The sequence below is a fragment of the Dipteris shenzhenensis genome, chromosome 11 (assembly GCF_047967505.1).
Source record: "Dipteris shenzhenensis isolate YYH24624 ecotype China chromosome 11, Dip_SZ_1.0, whole genome shotgun sequence".
Classification (NCBI taxonomy): domain Eukaryota; kingdom Viridiplantae; phylum Streptophyta; class Polypodiopsida; order Gleicheniales; family Dipteridaceae; genus Dipteris; species Dipteris shenzhenensis.
Genome location: NC_141606.1, coordinates 21,705,774 through 21,725,698, shown reverse-complemented (window position 1 = coordinate 21,725,698; position 19,925 = coordinate 21,705,774). Strand labels below are relative to the sequence as shown.

Below are 19,925 nucleotides of genomic sequence, written 5' to 3'. Positions count from 1 at the left end.
GAGAGCCAGAACGTCATCCAGAGAACATGACTCTACCAAATGTCATCGTACCGAAATAGCCCAAGAAGCGCCGTGTCCCTCGTAAAACACATGTGGCCACGAAAGAGAGAACCAAGCTACCCAGCCCCAAGTCTGAAAAAAGAAGAATGCATAAAGGTGCTCAATGATCTAGCAATCCCCTTCCAGATAATCCTTGCCTATCTACAGTCCCATAAGCAATGCTAAATAGACTCCTCAACAAAAAGGCAATGAATACATGTAGAATCTGCCCCAAACATGGGCGGCCTCCACTGGTTCACTGCAATCCCTCCATGAATAGAAAGCCAAAAGAAGAGTGATTTTTCTATTCCTGAGGGATTCCCATAGTCTTTTCCAAAAGGATTTCTGCAAATTAGCAAAAATCCAAAAATTCTCCCAATGAGGAGCTCTAGTGGGCTTCCAGCCTCTTAAAGCTGAGCTGAAATTCTCGAACATTGCTAACCGGTATCAAAACCAGTCCATGAAGTAAATTACTTGTAAAATTCAGGTTGAATAAAACATCCCAAGATTTGTCGATCTGATCACGCAACCGTGTAGTACTGACCGAGGTGATCGCCTATGCTGCAATGAAGGGGATAGGGGCTGAATTGGTGAAGACTAGAGATGGCAGGAGAGGGGGAAGAGGAGAGGGGAGGAGGAGGAGAGAGAGAGAGATAGGAGGGAAAGGGGTATAGGGAGAGGAAGAGAGAGAGAGAGAAGAAGAAGAAGAAGAAGAATATATTATCGTCCTCTAAAGACCAAAAATCGGCCTATGGGACCTGAGCAATACAAAATCCTCGTACACAAAGACTCCTCCCTTGGAGGGGAGGGTATTAAGAGAAACTACCTTTATGTCTTAGGTGAGTTCCTATGCTTGAAAAGCTCATAGACAAACGTTCCTAAAGCTGGGGGTGACCCGCTATGTAGCATATCAGCCAGTCTGTTATGTCCCTCGAGAAGAGAGCTAAATGCTTTCCGGATGTGAGTATAGTAAGGGCATATCATTACCATGTGTTCTTCAGTTTCTGCCATTCCCTGGTCACATAATTGGCATATTCTGCTCTCTTTTGGCATATCTTTCTATCCTCCTATTTCAATCTGCAGCTGGTGTGATCGGGTGCGAAGTGAGGCCAAAGCTCTTCGCTTATGTATTGCCATAGGTGTGCAAATGTACTTCTGCGTGGCTGTTTCTCTTCCTGTATAAGTAGCCCAATATTCGGGGTTGATAAATGTACGGTAGTACTCAAACTTATCTCTGTTTTCAGCTGTTTGCCATTTCCTGTGTAGTGCATTCAGCAGGTCATGATGAAAGGCATCCTCATCTACCTCCTCTGGAGAGTAGTCCAAGTACCTCTCTACCTCCCATTTTTGGAACCATTTTTTTAAATCTAGTGCCCATCCAGATGCCAAAATCTTATCCTTATTCGTCTTTTGGGACTTTGACTTTCTACCCATGCCCTCTTTGGCAGCCTTTCATTATTCATGCGCTTGACCTTTGTGATGTATCTGAGTACTCTCTTCAAGGCATGCAACTCTATGGGTATGCATCCTGTCTCTAGGAGTAGAAGAGAGTAGGGTGTGGTAGCCTTGATGCCAAGGTGTCTTCTAATGAAAGATTTCTGCATTTTTTCTACATCATTCCATTTTGATGATGGTATACTCCCCCCCCACACCTCTACCCCATAGAGCACTGTTTGTACCACATATGCCCCAAAAATCATGTTTCGTACTTGCCACCTTCTTGTGTTGGTATTGCTGCAGTCATTTTCAAATTGATAATACTTTCCCCATCCTGCATTGATTCTCCGTTGCACACAGCTGCTCCATTTGTTATTGGCTGGAATTTCAATGCCTAAGTATTTGAATGAGTGCACTGTATCAACAAGTTGACCCATATATCAGATTGAAGGGGGATTACTTGGCTGTATAGTCTTGACTATCATGAGTTTAGTTTTGGAAACATTCACAGCCAGCCCACTTTCCAAACAAAACATGCTGAGGATATCCATCATTTGTTGCATCTTACCCTCACTATTAGTGAAAACAACCACATCATCCGCATAAAGAAGCAAGTGAATCTCAAAATCTGCTAGGTAGAGGCTGGACAACCCTCTTTTACCTGCTTCTGTATGCATCAGTTCCTCAAGTCTATCAATGCATAAACCAAACAAGGTGACACAGAGTGGGCATCCTTGTTTGACCCCCATATTGCTATAAAATTCTTGTGACATCCCATCCTTACATTTTAATTGACATTTTACTTTCTCATAAAGTCTCATAAAGTCTAAAGACAGCAAACCTTATTTCCTGAGGCACTTCTATGCATTCCATTCTCTCCCATAGCACATCCCTAGGCACCGTATCGAATGCCTTCTTAAAATCAATGAAGCAACAAAAGAGTGCCTTCCCCTTAAGGCGATTGTCCTCCATCAACACTCGGAGAGTAACTAGATGATCCACAGTGGAGTGTTTGGGCCTGAAACCCGCTTGTCCCATTGCCCTCTTCCTTTCTTTCTCTACCCAAGCACTCAGCTTTGCCTCTACTATTGTACTATATAGCTTGGCTAGAGTAGAGCATACCATAATGGTTCTGTAGTTTGACACTTGATTGCGGTCACCTCCCTTGTAAATTGGCTTGATCCAGTTCTCTTGCCAATTGGTTGGGAAACCATACACGAATGCTTGGTTTAGTGCCATTACTATGTGCCTTTGTGTGTGTTCCTTGGACCACTTAATGAGTTCTGCTGTGAGGTGTATAGTGTCTGCTGCCTTCCCATTTGCCATTTTCTTTAGGCCATCTTGCACATCTTCCAATGAGAAAATACCTTGAGTATTACCACTGAGAGACATGCTCGCCATGGGTCGAGCCTTGGGATGCATGTAGAGTTGTTGAACATACTCAAGCATCTCTATTTCTGTAAAATCTCCCATGATGTCATTTGGCCTTTGTTTAACTCCTTTCCATGCTCTTCTAGTGGCATGCCCATCCCATAAGTGCTTGATCGTATAACATACCTAGCAGCGTGTTTTTTGACGGATGTGCATGACACTAGAGTAAAAATAGTATTTAATGCTCGATCGACCATGCAAAGGATATCCGATGGGCACAAAACTTTTCGTACGCCTCAACCTAGGTGGTATTGAAATGTTCTCAATGAGGCACACCCATCCGATAAGTACTTGGTCAGATAACACACCTAATGGCGTGTTTCTCCCTCGTTACTGAACCAAATGACCTGAAAAATGGCTCAAAATCTTCGTCTTGAGGTCGCCCATCTACTCCTAAGAGGGCTCAGGCAATGGCGGAGCAGGCAGGGAGTATTGAGCAACAGAAGAAATTCGCTGTTTGGAGAATGGCAGCCACCACAGACGTTTTTTCTTCAATTGCTTGTAGGTGGAAGTTCGCCCAACACGCCTCTTTTTACGTGTGAGAGCATGCATTCAGCATCAAACCAGTCATTACATGGCAGCCCTTTCTTACGCTCTTTACTGCTCTTTTTGCACCCTAAAACTGTCTTAGCTGTGGTGAGAATGGCATTCTTCAATTGTGCCCAGCCAAATTTCTGTTTTCCCAGCAGACATGCTTCTAAACTTTCAGCATATTCCACCTTTTTTGCCTCGTTCACCTGATAGCCACACTCAGCTGCTTTATGCTTCTCCAAAGTTGCCTTGGCCAGCAATATATTAAGCTCTACATAGAGTGGTATGTGATCCGAATCAAGAGACTTCGGGCCAAGTGAGAAATTGTGTATAAGATTGCAAGCTTCCAGATGAATCAATGCATAGTCAATTACACTAGCCCCCCCACTGGCAGGGAAACAAGTAGGGAATTAGATTTTGGGAAAAGGGCTGTGCCATTTACCACCAACATGTGCATACCATTCATCAAATGCTCCAATGCTGTACCATGTGCATTCACCACTTTATCCTTCGAGCATCTACACCAGCTGGGGTCAATGTCTATCTCATGCTCCTTTATGTCAATGTCTATCTCATCCTTCGAGCATCTACACCAACTGGGGTCAATGACTAGGGGGGAGAGTGTAGGAGGAAGGAGGTGGGAGTGATAGGATTAGATGTCACATCAAAAGGTGTACAATGAGCACTTGTGAGTAAGAGCTGCTCCTGCGAGCCCCCCTCCACCCGCCATAGCCTACCTCCCTACTCCCCTCACCCGCCTCGCCTGCGACCTCGCCTCGCCCGCCCTCGCCCCACCTTGCGCCCTCCCCTCGCCTCGCCTTGCGCCCTCCCCTCGCCCCGCCTGCGCCCTCGCTTCTCGGCCGCCTCACCCGCCTCGCCCGCCCTCGCCTCGCCTCGCCGCGCCCACCTCACCTCGCCACCTCGCCCGCCTCACCTCGCCCGCCTCGCCGCCTCACCCCGCCCGCCTCGCCGCGCCCGCCTCGCCTCGCCCTCACCTCGCCCGCCTCACCTCGCCAGCCTCGTCACCGCCCCTTCCTTCACCTCACCACACCCTCCCCCGCCTTCGCCCACGCCTCTCTTCGCCTTCGCGCTCGCCCTCGCCACGCTCTCGCCTCCCTCGCCGACTCCTCATCCACACCCAGGCTCCACCCTCGTCTAACTCCTCTCCCTTTTTGGTGGCAGCCTCTTCCTCATTGGAGTTCTCGCAGTTTGTCTTGGCGGTATGGCGGCTCCCTACCCGGAACCGGAGGCCCAGCTGGACCCCCCCTCTCCAGAAGCCTACCGCGTGATCTTGACAGAGCAACAATCGTCCCGGGTACAACAGGTTGCCAATGACTTTGCCCACACCTCAGTCTATGGCAGAGTCATTGGACACTCCCCCTCCAGACCAGCCATCAGGGATTGGCTTCAATCCACACTTATGCTAGAGGATAGCCACATCGAGGAGGTGGCCCTTATGGGAAGGGGCTCTCCACTGCGAAAGCTGCGAGCAACCTGATTGCTGGTTCCCCCACATCGGTGGATGGAAAGATCATCATGATAGTCCCTTGGTACCGAGGATTCAGCGCAGCGGACTTTGGTGCTCGTTTCCGCATACCTCACCACCCAGTGACGCTAGTATTTCCAGGCCTTGCTGTTGAGTTGCGGCCAATAGTCAGGGACCTGGGTTCGGGTGATGCATGACACTTTTGTCGACGCGGTCGCTGTGGCAGGAGCTCCCAGAGTCCGTGTGGCCGTGGCAGATCCTGCGTCCCTCCCTGCAGTGATTGAGATTGTGACAGATGCTGGCAGCATTACTTAGAGGCATTACTTAGAGCATGGTAGTCATAGGTCAGCCTGGCCAGTGCCTGAGGTGTCATGGCTTTGGGCACTTGGCTGCTGCTTGTCCGCCCTTCTCTAGCTCCTCTCGGCCCCCCCCGTCCCCCCCCGCAGCCCCATCCCCCCCCTTCCAGGCAGCCACGTCAGGAAGAGCAGAGGCAGCCGGAGTCCGGTCCAAAGGTGGCTGGCGGCTGGACTGAGGTCAGAAGGAAAAGAGGAAAGAATAAGAAGACTTTTGACAAAGGCACGGAGGCAGAGGTTACCCAACCTGCAGCAGCTCCTCAGAGACCTGACAGGCAGCCGCCCCAGGGTCCTGGGAGAGCTTCTTCTTCGCCTGTAGCCTGCCCTCCGCAGCCTCAGGTCCCCCTCTCTTCCGATCCCCAGCTCCCTCCCACTCAACCCCAGCCCCTACCCCAGCCGCAGCCCCCTCTTCCCAACCCGCAGCATCAGTCCCCGCCTCTTCCTCTTCAGCCCCCTCCTCTTCCTCTTCAGCCCCAGTCCCAGCTCCAGCCCCATCCCCCCTCCCCCGCCCCTCTCAGCTCTTCCATAGTGTCAGCTGCACCGGTGGTTCCTCAGCCGCGGGCAGCCCCCACCCCCCCTCCTCCACCCCCCCCGCTAGTCGCTTCCGTGGAGTCTGAGTTGCCTACCCCTCAGCCTCCTTCCCCCTCCCCACCCCAGGCAGGGCATCCCGAGTCTGCACCACCCCTGGAGCAGTCTTCCTTGTCCGCTAGCCCGACCCCCTCAGTTGCAAACTCTGGCGGGCCTCAGCTCCAGGAGAGAGAGCTTCCTCGCGACTTCTACAGATCTGGTCCCTGGGATTACTTGGATGTGGCCGACCTCGGGACCTTCCCTGCTTACCTCGACATCAGTATCTTCCTGCTCCGTAAAGGGGCAGATGGGAAGATCGCAGCCTTGGCCCCGAGGGATGGCCCCAGCTTTGCTTTCACCTTTCTCAGCGACGGCACCGAGACTTGGACAGACGACTCGGTCTGGGAGGCTCTCAGAGAGCATACGCACGCTCAGATTTGCTCCTGGATAGGCCCGTCGGGTGGACAGCTTCTCGAGACTCAGTGGTCCGAGGGTGACGTGCGCCTGCGATGGCGTTGCGCCACCAAGCGTTTCAGATTGATTGTGATCCTCAGGCCCCCTCTGTCGTGGCCCCTCCCCCAGGATGTCAGAGCCTGGACTACTCAGAAACTTCGCGCCTTCTACGGGATGACTACCTCAGAGATCTCGAGTTGGCTCAAGAAAGCGTTTGTCCATGGCACCAAAGGCCTCACGCCTTTGCTAAAAGTTTTGAAGAATGGGCAGGATGACCCCGCCTCCCCCTCCAAACCCTCACAAAAGCGTCAGCGCCTTCATTCTGAAATTTCAGACTTTACAGGTATAGCTCAGTTATAGCAGTTGTACTGATGCTATTCAACACTTTAAAACATCAGAAATGCTAAAGTAGCATCTAATCAAACTCACAACATGGACCAGAGTTTACAGGTATAGCTCAGGCAGAGCAGTCCGCTTGGGACTCCTTCATCTTCGCGACAGGAGGTAGGGACAACTGGAGAGACCCGTCCTTCCGTCGATGGCACGGGAGCTTGGACTTCTCGTGGGGCTTCCGCAGGGAAGGAGGCAAACTCCTGGAGACACTGGACAGATTTTATGTCAGTGATTGGGCCATCAGCAGAGGTGGCCAGGTGGGTATAGTGCCAGGGACGACACTCTCCGACCACGCGCCAGTGCTCTTATCACTAGACTCGACAGCTCAGTCCCTTCCTCCCCATTCGTGCAGGATTCCTGATTCCATCTTCTCTAGGGAGGAGGTGCGCAATAGTATCGGTAGCCTTTGGGACAAAGATTGGGGTGAGTGCGTGGATCTGATAGAGTCGGTGGCGCAGGCTTTGCAGGAGTCCAGCCAGATTTGCCAGCTCGCAGCCCTTCGGGTTCGCCAGGAGTGGTGGGGCAGAGAGAGAGCTCTTCGTAGGGACCTCGCCTCCATTCAGCGACTCTAGCAGGCAGCTCCGGGTTCGGAGGAGCTTCGGATCCAGGCCCTTCGAGCCAGAGCCCTTCTTGAGGAGACTCTCCAGCGTCGCTCATAGTTTTCTTATCACGCCTCCCTCTCCTACTGGGCTCGGAAGGGCGACCGAATGAGCAAAGAGTTCTTCAGGACGCATGGCCAGAGGGCAGCAAGTGATCAGCTCCGGAGTCTTAGGACACTGAGGGGCACATCGTTACTGATCCGGAAGAGGTCTTGGGGTTGGCTACCGACTTCTACAGGACTCTTTTCCAGCAGGAGCAGCTTGCCCCCCGTACTAGACGTTCCCGCGAGGAGGTGTGGAGGCACATTCCAGCCCTTGTTCAACCCAGCATGCAAACGACGTTGATGGCACCATTCACTACTGTCGAGATGCAGGAGGCCTTGATGGCCATCGATGGGTAGAAATGCCGTGGCGAGGATGGGCTCTCTCGCGCTTTCTTCACCTCTTTCTGGGATCAGATCCATCAGCCCCTCCTAGCAGCCCTCCAGAGGATTTTCAGCAGCGGACATATGCCAGAGAGCCTCTCTTCGGGATTGATTTGCCTCATCCCGAAGGGAGGAGACCGACAGGAGATCCGTCAGTGGCGCCCGATCACTCTCCTCACCTCTGCCTACAAAATCCTTGCCAAGATGATCAGCGCCAGAGTTCGGCCACTACTTCCTGACCTCATTCATGACACTCAGACAGGCTTTCTCCAGGATCGCAGTATCCTGGATAATGTCTTTACCTTCTCAGAGGCGACGGAGTGGGCTCAGCACAGCGGGTCGCACTTAGCCATCCTACTTCTCGACTTTGAGAAGACCTACGATCGAGTGGACTGGTCCTTCCTGGAGGGTACTTTGGAGAGACTGGGATTCCCAGTAGGATGGATTCAGGGTATCTCAGCGTTATACAGGATAGCTTCCAGCAGGGTCATCATCGGCGGCAGGATGGGAGAGCGATTTCGATTGGAGAGATCAGTGCGGCAGGGTTGCCCCCTCGCTCCTTACCTGTTTCTCTTCTTCACCGAGGCGATGACATACTATCTTCAAGCGAGGTCGATCGAGATCCGGGGAGTTCGCCTTCCCATCAGGGAGGACACGGAGCTCCTGGACTCGGAGTATGCGGATGACATAGCGCTATACGTTCAGGATGATGAGATGATGCTGGAGAGGGTGAGGTCGGCAGCCGGTGCGAAAATCAACTGGAACAAATCAGTTGGTTTTCTCACAAACCCTGGGGCATGCTCACAGTGGGGGAGGTTTTTGGGTTTCAGATGGATCTCGCGGGGGCAGACAGCTAGATATCTCGGCTTTCAGGTCGGCCTGGACATCACGCCAGCTCAGCAGTTTCTCCCGATGCTAGATTCCATTCGACGGAAGCTGGCTTTCTGGAGCACTACTAAGCTCTCTCTTGCAGGTCGTGCTCTTATAGTCAACCAGGTTCTCCAGGCCAAGGCCTGGTATGTGGCTTCTTGTTGGTGCTTCTCGAGATCTAGCGTGGCACAGCTCAAGAGGATGGTCCGGAATTTCCTGTGGTCTGGGGGGGATGGTCTCAGAGATACCAGAGCCAGGGTAGCTTGGCAGACAGTCATTCTTCCGCAAGTTGAGGGTGGCTTGGGGCTCATTGATCCTGAGCTTCAGAGTCAGGCCCTACTAGGCAAGTTAGTTATCCGCGGTTTGACCCCGGGGGGGCAAACGTGGAAGATGTTATTTCAACAGGGGATCAGTTCTTGCATCCCGCGCCGAGGTGTAGAGTGGCTACCGTCCATCCGGTGGATCTTCACCTCTGCACCGCTTACTTACCCCCGCTCCCCGCTCATTCGTAGCCTTCTCACGGTTTGGAGGCGACTCCGTCTCAGTCTCCTCCAGTCCCCTCCTAGCAGTCAGGAGGAGATCGACCGCCAGCCGCTCATCTGGAACGATCAGGTCAGAGATGCCTTGGGCCTTCAGCTGGGTGAGAGGTCACATATCCTGTGGGACGGTTGGATGCAGGGGTCAGCCCGGTCCCTTCAAGTTTGGAGGGACACTTACAGACACTTGGAGACCGTTGCTCTAGCAACCGCAGCTGGAGGTGTCCGTGGAGCTCAGGCGAGACGCACAGAGATAGACGGAGCGATTCCTGCCGGTTGGTTGGTTCCACCTGAGATTCAGATCCTCATGCCTCGTGATGACCGTTGGCTTGGACAGTTCACCCCCCGTGGCATCCCACTGGTGGTTGCAGGCCGGATGGACGACACCTCTGTTTCCTTCTTCGCAGTTTTGGGGGACGGCCGACTTGGGAGAGAGGGTGTGCTCATCGACCCCCTTCTCTCGTGGCAGAGGGTTCGGGTCATAGGCCTCGTGGGGAAGGTTTGGCGGATCGATCCTAGTATAGAGCAGGATCAGCTGCAGTTATGGCGACTCTGGCTTTGGGAGGGCCGGGCCCTGTCAGAGCTTGATTGGGACCCAGGTGAGTGGAGATGGCCAGAGGTTGTAGCAGGCCAGGGGCCGACCCCTTTCTTCGCTTACAGTACGACATTGGGCAGGAGAGTTCTCGGGAGGATGCAGAGCCGCCCGCCCACCCAACGGCCCAGTTGGTATGCTCAGGGTATCTCCAAGCTATTTTTGCAGGCCTTCTGGAAGGCCTTGTGGGAGAATTGGCAGCCGCGAAAGATTTCCTACTTCCTTTGGCTACTCGCCCACAAGGGTCTTCCAGTGGGGAGCTGGTTGCGGCAGATTGGTCAGGATGGACTTTGTCAGATTTGTCATGAGGACGAGGAGTCACCAAAACACTGCCTGTGGAGCTGCACTCGCGCCCAGGAAGTGCGGAGGTGGACCTTCGGGATCCTTACTCGCGCAGCACCGGAGCTAGGTTTGATCACCTAGGGCGCGTTCTGCTGGTGCAGCACCACACCTGGCTTTCATCAGTTGTTCGAGGCAGACCCGCAGGACTCCATGTTCCTTATCACACAAGGGACTTGGGGGCCGCTTAAGGGCATCCCGCCGCACCTGGCAGAGGCGGACACAGGATCTCAGGAGAGGCAACCAGTCTACGAGATTATTAGCAGCATCGCTGGTTGGCACATTTGGACCTCGCGCTGCGCGCAGATCCTCGGTGGTACCTCTCTTTCGACTGCCCAGGTCATGGCCGACATCTGGAGTGAGATTATACACACACTCAGAGGCCAGTGGGACTAGATACCGGGAGACTCCCAGGCTGGCCGGGAGAAGCGGAGACGTTTCCTCCGAGATTGGGATACGCAGGGCCTCTTCTTCGAGCATACTTCTCAGGGCCTTCAGTGGCGTTATTCACCACCTCTCTGGTTGTTTATTCACACCCGCCTGATCCCTCCGTGAGAGAGCTTTTTGTTTCCTTTTAGGGCTGCATCTGATTTGTGAACGCAGCCCCGTCAGCTGCAAAACTGACCTCATGTATCTTGATTTTTCGAAGTAATATAATCAGCACTGTTTTTTTCGGGAAAAAAAAAAAGGTGTACAATGAGTGGTGGATGGAGACTTATATAGTCCCTCCACATGTCCCACCTAAAATCCCTCTAATGAGCCTCTAAATTAGCCCATTTTCCCCCTTCATTACAGCCATCCCTTCCCATTGAATTTTGCCCACAAAATTTTACATCCTAGCTGTCCAAACGGTGCAGCAAACAGCAACTACTAATCAGCCCGGAAGGAGATAGGGGTAGTCCTGGACAATGCTTTCTAGCTGCCATGAATTTTCATCCTCAGGGAAACCTTGCCATTTGATAAGATGCTCTACATAAATCTTGTTTCTGAGCACTTGGTCTCTGAACCCCACGATGCGCTCCGGGGCATAGGATGTGACCCTCCTCATCCATAGGTGGTAGCTCAGGAAGAACTTGGACATGCCGTCCTACATGCGGCTTCAGCAAGGACACATGGAAAACATTGTGAATCTTGGGAGTACTGGGTAGCTCCAACTCATTATTCATATGCCACCTCTCCAACTTTGTGGATGATCTTGTAGGGACCGTAATACCTACGAGCAAGCTTTGTATTGGTGTTACCTTTCAACGAGGCATAACAGTTCTTATGCACATAATCCCCTTCTTCAAAAGACAAATACCTCCTGCGTTCATCCGCATACTTCTTCCGCTTGGCTTGGGCATCCTGCATATTCTTCTTAGCCAATTGCAAAAGGGCATCCATTCTTTCCAAGTCACTCCTTGCTTGCTGATTTTTCACAGCTATGTCTGTCGTTAAAGGCAACACCCCAACCTTGCATCCATACATTGCTTCAAAAGGGCTCATGCCAATGGAAAGATGTTTGGTACTGTTGTAGAAGAATTCAGCCAAAGCTAGCCATTTATCCCATGACTTCTGTGTATCATGACAAAAGTGCCTCAAGTATTCCTCCACCCATTTGTTCACCCTCTCTGACTGTCCATCCGTCTCTGGGTGGTAAGCAGTGCTAGGTGTGAGGAGAGTACCCATCGCCATAAATAACTCTTGCCAATAGTGACCCATAAACTTTGCATCTCTGTCACTGACAATTTCCTGAGGGAAGCCATGATGCTTAAAAACATGGTCAATAAATTGCCAAGCAACTTGTGATGCTGAATACTGGGTCTTAGTGGGTATGAAACGAGCATGTTTTGTCATTATGTCCACCACCACATAAATGCTATCCCATCCCTCTCTGTAGAAGGCAACCCTGTGATGAAATCCATAGCGATATAGTCCGTTTTCCTTCTGGAATAGGGAGAGGCTGTAAGAGACCTGCGGATAGCTGGCTGTCCACCTTATTCTATTGGCAAGGCAAGCATTCAGTGACATATTTAACCACATCCTGCCACATGCCATCCCAGATATAACTCTGTCTGATGTCTTAGTGATACCAGCATGTCCTGTTGTAGGAGATGAGTGCATTTCCTGCAAAACCAGCCGTTTATACTTTGAATCCGGCACAGCCCATTATGAAGCTTAAATTCAGCATGCCCTTGGTTTGAAGGCTCTTGTAACTCCAGAAATATGGGAGCTGCCTTTGAATCTTGCATATACTCTTCTTGATTCCCATGAATCCAATCTTGATAGATGGTGGAAACGGCAAGCAAACTGCAAGCCCACATTCTAGACAAAGCATCGGCAACCACATTTTCTTTCCCCTTCCTGTACTCAATGTCAAAATCATAGGGCTGGAAAACAGCCCCTAGGCCTTGCCACTTGCATCCGCCTCTACAATGAAAGGTAGTGAGGGCACACTAATACAGGTGCATTACTCAAGGCATGTTTGAGGCCCTCAAAATTGAGTTGTGCTTCTCCTGACCATTGGAAAGCATCCTTTTTCAACAAGTCAGTGAGAGCGGCTGCCCTCTTGGCAAAATGTTTAACAAATCTCCTGTAGAAAGAAGCCAGACCCAAAAAGCCACCGAGTTGGGTGGGATTTTGCGGCTGTGGCCAATCCCTTATGCATTTTACCTTGGCTGGATCCACCTGAATTCCATCCTTGCTCACAATGTGGCCAAGATATTCAACCTCTTCCGCCATGAAAGTGCATTTGCTGGCTTTAGCATAAAGCTGATGCAATGATTTCCAGGACTTGTTTGACATGTCTGATATGCTCATGCTTGTCCTTGCTATAAATGAGGATGTCATTAAAAAAAACCAGCACATATTTGTAAAGAAGAGGCTGCAAAATCTTATTCATGAGTGCCTGGAAAGTAGCCGGTGCATTGGTCAATCCAAAAGGCATAACTTTGAACTCATATAAACCTCTGCGAAAGGGGGTCTTGTGCTCATCTCCTTCTTGTTGGGATATCTCAAGGTGTATGCCCCAGGCACACCTTGGGTTCTATGTGTGTGTGCTAGAGGCACAGTTAGGTGCCCATAAGCACTGTTAGGTGGTAGATGCCACATAGGATGATTGAGAGATTCTAGGAGCTAACTGAGGAGATGATTGTGGAGCTCAGAGGTCATCAGTGATGTCAGTGATCATGTAAGAGGTGCCTACATAAGGACCTCACCTTTCTTCATTCCATAATCAAGAATTCTCATTTTGTGTTCACTTCATGCTTTTCCTTCAGTTCCTCAACATGGTATCAAAGCACTATGATCCTCCTTGAGCCCATTTGTGCCACATCATCTTCTTCTTCTCCATCTTCTTCTTCTTCTTCATCTTCACCATTTCTTCCCCTTCTTCCCAAAACTTGCTAGAGCTTGTTCTCCCTCGTCGCTTCACCATTCTCCAAGTCCTTCTGGCCGGAGATACCCCTCGTATGGGCGAGCTTTCACCTGCAAGGAATTGAAGAAAGGTCGTCTCTGCTGGTCACCATTTCCCAAAAATCATCGAAACTCTCTTCTGCGTATTCTCTATTTCTGCTCTCTATTTCTGCTCCACCTTTCTCTAATTCCTTTTAGGGGAAGCTTCTCCATACCTTGGGCTATCTTGTGTTGAAATTTGAGTAGCAATGGCTGCATATTCAAGGAGAAATCACAAAAAAACCAGTCGACTTTCAAGCAGCTAGCTATGGCGACGTGACGTGGAATTGCGCCTCTCCTCCTCAGTGGATCTTCTCTGGTATATGAGCTTTGTTTCTACCTAGAAAGCCCTTTTTTCTTTGCTTTGAAGAGTGAGATACAAGCCCTCCAAGTTCAGGCCTCTGTTTTGGACAGTTTTGACAAGGTTGTGAGTTTGATGCTACATTAGATGCTACTTTAGCATTTCTGATGTTTTAAAGTGATGAATAGCATCAGTACAACTGTGGCTACAGCTTTGTTTTAAGTTGCTATACCTGGATTTGCTTGGAATACTTTCATTTAGTCACCTCTATGAAGCATGCAAGTGAAAGCATCATTGATTTGTAGTATGGAATTTGGTTACAAGACTTTGCTACTCTAACTGCTTGTACTTTGAAGCCCTTCAACTCTTTCTAGCCTTGTAAGAGAGTAGACACTGCCCATTCTGGGTTAGACTCTCTCATGGCTACCTTCTTGAATATGGATAAATTCAATGGTAAAGGCTTTCACACATGGCAGATGAAGGTTAAGTTTGCATTAATGAGGGAAAACCTCTGGGGGCTTTTCAAACCGGCTTCAACTTCTTCTTCAACAGCCTCTAATGCTGGAGAATCCTCAGCTCCAACACACCCGGCAAGAGATCTTGCTAGAGAGGTGAAAGCCTATGGCATCATTGCTCTTGCCTTAGGAGATGACTATATTCATCACATCTCTGACTTAAAGTCTCCTTCAGAAGCTTGGCAGAAGCTTGACATTATTTTTGGTGCTAGCTCTCACATCTCAAAATTGTCACTTACGATTGCTTTCTTTGAATTGAAGATGGTTAGTGGCACTCCTCTGGCTGCCCATGTCAATCTTATGCGGAGTCTCATGACTCAACTTGCTTCTATCAACTCTCCAATCACTACAGATGATGCAATGGCAGAATTGCTCAAAAGTATGCCTGAAGATTATGATCATGTTGTTACCACTTTGAAAAATCTTCCTAATCCTAATCTTGAAGGTCTTATTTCTGCTCTTCAAGAAGAAGAAAGGCACATGGAACTCCGGAGAGGCAATGACACAGCATACCAGAGAGGCAATGACACAGCCTATGCCATAAAATTTCAAAAGGGCAAGTTTTCACCTTGCAAACATTGTGGGAAGACTAATCACCTCTCAAAAGACTGCTTCAAGATCAATCCATGCAAACACTGTGGCAAAAACAATCACCATGAAAAGTATTGTAGAGCCAAAAAAGAAGCAACTACAAAGTCAGAAACTACCAATCTACTTTCATTTGATGAGTCTGCACATGATGAAGATTATGCTTTTTAAACCATCTCCATATATGCTCCAGATCTCTCTTTTTATGTTGAGTCAAGGTACTCATCCTGGATAGTCCTCCAAAATGAATGAAATAAACTATTGTGTTCTTTGTAAACACCTCTAGTCACCATATGATGTAGGCCATGTGTATGTGTTTTGCTCCATGGTACCTCCTGCAGACATTGTGTGCATGTACATGCAGGGGAGATAACCATTGGAAGGTCTTATGTATCCCTTTTGTTTACCTCACACCCTTGGGAACCCTTGCTAGCATGAGATCCTAGCCATAGATTAATCCTTGACCACCATGAGATGGCATGAGAAACTATGAGACTAGATGAATCCTTGACATAGCCTGTGGCATTCCCTTGAGGGGGGGTTTGTTGGGATATCTCAAGGTGTATGTCCCAGGCACACCTTGGGTTCTATGTGTGTGTGCTAGAGGCACAGTTAGGTGCCCATAAGCACTGCTAGGTGGTAGATGCCACATAGGATGATTGAGAGCTTCTAGGAGCTGATTGAGGAGATGATTGTGGAGCTCAAAGGTCATTAGTGATGTCAGTGATCATGTAAGAGGTGCCTACATAAGGACCTCACCTTTCTTCATTCCATAATCAAGAATTCTCATTTTGTGTTCACTTCATGCTTTCCCTTCAGTTCCTCAACACTTCTCTCATTCTAATCTGATGGTAGCCTGACCTCAAATCAATCTTAGTGAAAAATTGAGCATCCTTGAGTTCATCCAACAAGTCATCTATCCTAGGGATCGGAAACATGTTCTTGACAGTAGCCTTATTCAAGTCTCTGTAGTCAATGCACATGCAGTATGAACCGTCTTTCTTCTTCACCAAGAGCACTGGGGATGCAAAAGGAGAAGTGCTATGAGAGATAAGATTCTTCTCAAGCAATTCTCGCACCTGTCTGGCCACTTCTTCTTGTTCTACCTTCGAGAGACGGTACGGAGCCTTATTGATTGGCTTGCTACCAGACTCAAGCACTATGGCATGATCAACATCTCTTCGTGGAGGCAACTGTGAAGTAATATCATCAAACACATCTGTAAATTCTGAGAGCAATTTCTGCATATCACAATCCTCAACATGGGAAGTGCTAACCTCCTGAGAAACTGACACATTCAGTGCATAGATGGCACACTCCCTCTTGAGCTCTCTGGCCAGCTGCTTCACAGAATTACCTGCTATTTAAGGGTTGCAATACCATGCAATGTTATAGATTTTCCCCTATGAACAAAGCTGAGTGACAAGGCATTTAAGTCCATGCAATGTTATAGATTTTCCCCTGTGAACAAAGCTGAGTGACAAGGCATTTAAGTCCCCTGTGAACAAAGCTGAGTGACAAGGCATTTAAGCCCAAGGATTTCAGCCAATCACAGCCTAGGACAGCATCGATTTGACCCATATCCGATGCCAAGAGATTCCCAGCAAAATCATAATCCTCAGAGAGCTTAATCCTTGCATCTTGGCAACAAAATTTACTAACCAAACGCTGTCCATTTGCCACCTCTACTCTCAGCCCATGGTCAATCTCAGTAGCAATAAGTCCCACCTTCTGTAAGGTCTTAGAATTGATGACACTATGAGTGCTACCGCTGTCCACAATCATGTGAACAGTCCTGCCATTAATTTGCCCTTTCAATCTGATAGTTTCAGCACTTTTAGCACCCTTCAGGCATGAAGAGAGATGGTATAGAGTGTTGGCTGGGCATCCCAATAAATTTCATCTTCGTCCACAAGAGCATTTCCAGGAGAATCCTCACGTCCATGAAAATCCCTAGCAACCTGTGTTGAAGAAGTGAAAGGAAAGCATGAAGCTGAACACGAAATGAGAGAATGCTTGCTTGCTTATGGAATGAAGAAAGGTGAGGTCCATATGTAGGCACCTCTACATGAGCCACCAAGCTCCACAATCATCTCCTCAATCAGCTCCTAGAATCTCTCAATCATCCTATGTGGCATCTACCACCACCTAACAGTGCTTATGGGCACCTAACTGTGCCTCTAGCACACACACATAGAACCCAAGGTGTGCCTGAGGCATACACCTTGAGATATCCCATCGAACCCCCCCTCAAGGGAATGCCTCAGGCTATGTCAAGGATACATCTAGTCTCATAGTTTCTCATGCCATCTCATGGTGGTCAAGGATAAATCTGTGGCTAAGATCTCATGCTAGCAAGGGTTCCCAAGGGTGTGAAGTCAACAAAGGGATACATAAGACCTTCCAATGGTTATCTCCCCTGCATGTATATGCACACAATGTCTGCAGGAGGTACCATGGAGCAAAAACACATACACATGGCCTACATCATATGGTGACCAGAGGTGTTTACAAAGAACACAATAGTTTATTTCATTCATTTTGGAGGACTATCCAGGCTGAGTACCTTGACTCAACATAAAAGAGAGATCTGGAGCATATATGGAGATGGTTCAAAAAGCATAATCATCATAGGAGGCCTAATCTTGTGGAGGCACATCAACTGAAAGTAAATTAGCAGTTTCTGATTTTGAAGTTGCTTCCTTTTTGGCCTTACAAAACTTTTCATGGTGGTTGTTTTTGCCACAATATTTGCAAGGATTGATCTTGAAGCAATCTTTTGAGAGGTGATTAGTCTTCCCACAATGTTTGCAAGGTGAAAACTTGCCCATTTGAGTTTTTACGGCATAGGCTGTGTCATTGCCTCTTCGGAGTTCCTTGTGCCTTTCTTCTTCTTGAAGAGCAGTAATAAGACCTTCAAGAGTAGGATTAGGAAGATTTTTCAGTGTGGTAACAACATGATCATAATCTTCAGGCATACTTTTGAGCAATACTGCCATTGCATCATCTGTAGTGATTGGAGAGTTGATAGAAGCAAGTTGAGTCATGAGACTCCGCATGTGATTGACATGGGCAGCCAAGGGAGTGCCACTAGCCATTTTCAATTCAAAGAAAGCAATCTTAAGTGACAATTTTGAGATGTGAGAGCTAGCACCAAAAATAATATCAAGCATCTGCCAAGCTTCAGAAGGAGACTCCAAATCAGAAATGTGATGAATATAGTCATCTCCTAAGCCAAGAGCAATAATGCCATAGGCTTTCTCCTCTCTAGCAAGATCTCGTGCCGGGTGTGTAGGAGTTGAGGATTCTCCAGCATTAGAGGCTGTTGAAGAAGAAGTTGAAGCAGGTTTGACAAGCCCCCAGAGGTTTTCCCTCATCAATGCAAACTTAACTTTCATCTGCCATGTGTGAAAGCCTTTACCATTGAACTTATCCATATTCAAGAAGGTAGCCATGAGAGGGTCTAACCCAAAATGGGCAATGTCTACTCTCTTACAAGGCTAGAAAGAGTTGAAAAGCTTCAAAGTACAAGCATTTAGTGTAGCAAAGACTTGTAACCAAATTCCATACTAAAAATCATAATGGAAATGATACTTCAACTTGCATGCTTCATAGAGGTGGCTAAATGAAAGTATTCCAAGCAAATCCAAGTATAGCAACCTAAAGGAAAGTTGTAGCCACAGTTGTACTGATGCTATTCAACACTTTAAAACATCAGAAATGCTAAAGTAGCATCTAATGTAGCACCAAACTCACAACATTGTCAAAAATGTCCAAAACAGAGGCCTGATCTTGGAGGGCTTGTATCTCACTCTTCAAAGCAAAGAAAAGAGGGCTTTCTAGGTAGAAATAAAGCTGGTATACCAAAGAAGAGCCACTAAAAAAGAGAGGCAAAATGCCGTGTCACGTCGCCATAGCCAGGAGCTTGAAGGTCGACTGGTTTTTCGTCTGTTTCTCCCTCCCTGGTGGACCATTTCACTTCAAATCTGGACAGGGGCTAGCTCATGCTGTTGTGCAAGCTTGGCTCAGAGGAATTTTGGAATGGCTGCTCCAGCAAGTCGTATTGCACGAAATAGCTTCAGGAAGAAGGCGACTGTTGCGCGGTTTTGTGGGCACCATTGTCTAATTCCTCTGACGTGGAAGGTCGCCCATATGAAGGGTCTCTCCAACCAGAAGGACCCTGGGAATGGTTGCTTGTACGTAGAGAACTCAGCCCTCCAAGTGTTTGGACAAAAAGGGGCAAAATGGAGAGGAAGGTGAAGAAGAAGAAGAAGAAGAAGAAGATGACATGGCATAAATGGGCTCAAGGAGGATCATAGTGCTCTGATACCATGTTGAAGAAGTGAAAGGAAAGCATGAAGCTGAACACGAAATGAGAGAATGCTTGCTTGCATATGGAATGAAGAAAGGTGAGGTCCATATGTAGCTGTGCCTCTAGCACACACACATAGAACCCAAGGTGTGCCTGAGGCATACACCTTGAGATATCCCATCAACCTGATTCTCCGTAAGAAAAGACGTAGGTCTACGACCTCGCATACCACGAGTGGGCTAAATGTCCATTGATGGCATATCATGAATATCATGACCAATTGCACCACCCGGATTAAAAGGGAAATCAATCCCCTTGGTGGCTCCATTGTCAGAAGCCTCATCCGCATCATGTGATCTTGTTGTCTCATCATGAGAGGCATCGAATGAATCTGTGGCATCAACCAAATCATCATCATCAGAGATTTCAACGATCATATTGAGCTTGGCTGAACCAGTATTCCGCATCTTGCAAACATCCCGATGCTCAGGGGTCCATTTCTCCCCACACTTAAAGCATAAGTTTGCCTTTTTTCTGCTGTCCATTATGGCCCTGGTGTACTGCTTAATTTCTGATTTTTCATTTCCAGCAGTAGGCTTAGTTCCTGGCTTGGCATCTAATGGCCTGTATGGCCTAGCATAGGGCATTTTACTACCTGAAACAGTAGGAAACCTGGAAAGGGCGCTGCTGCAAATCTTTTATCATGCCAATCACCCCTCTTAGTCT

General features: G+C 48.6%; 1 protein-coding gene across 2 annotated transcripts in view; it reads right to left on the bottom strand.

The window, feature by feature from the left end:
- Window positions 1-19,925, bottom strand: part of LOC147896765 (WW domain-containing protein) — a 50,455-nt gene that overhangs the window by 10,954 nt on the left and 19,576 nt on the right. The gene's annotated exons all lie outside the window — the stretch shown is intronic.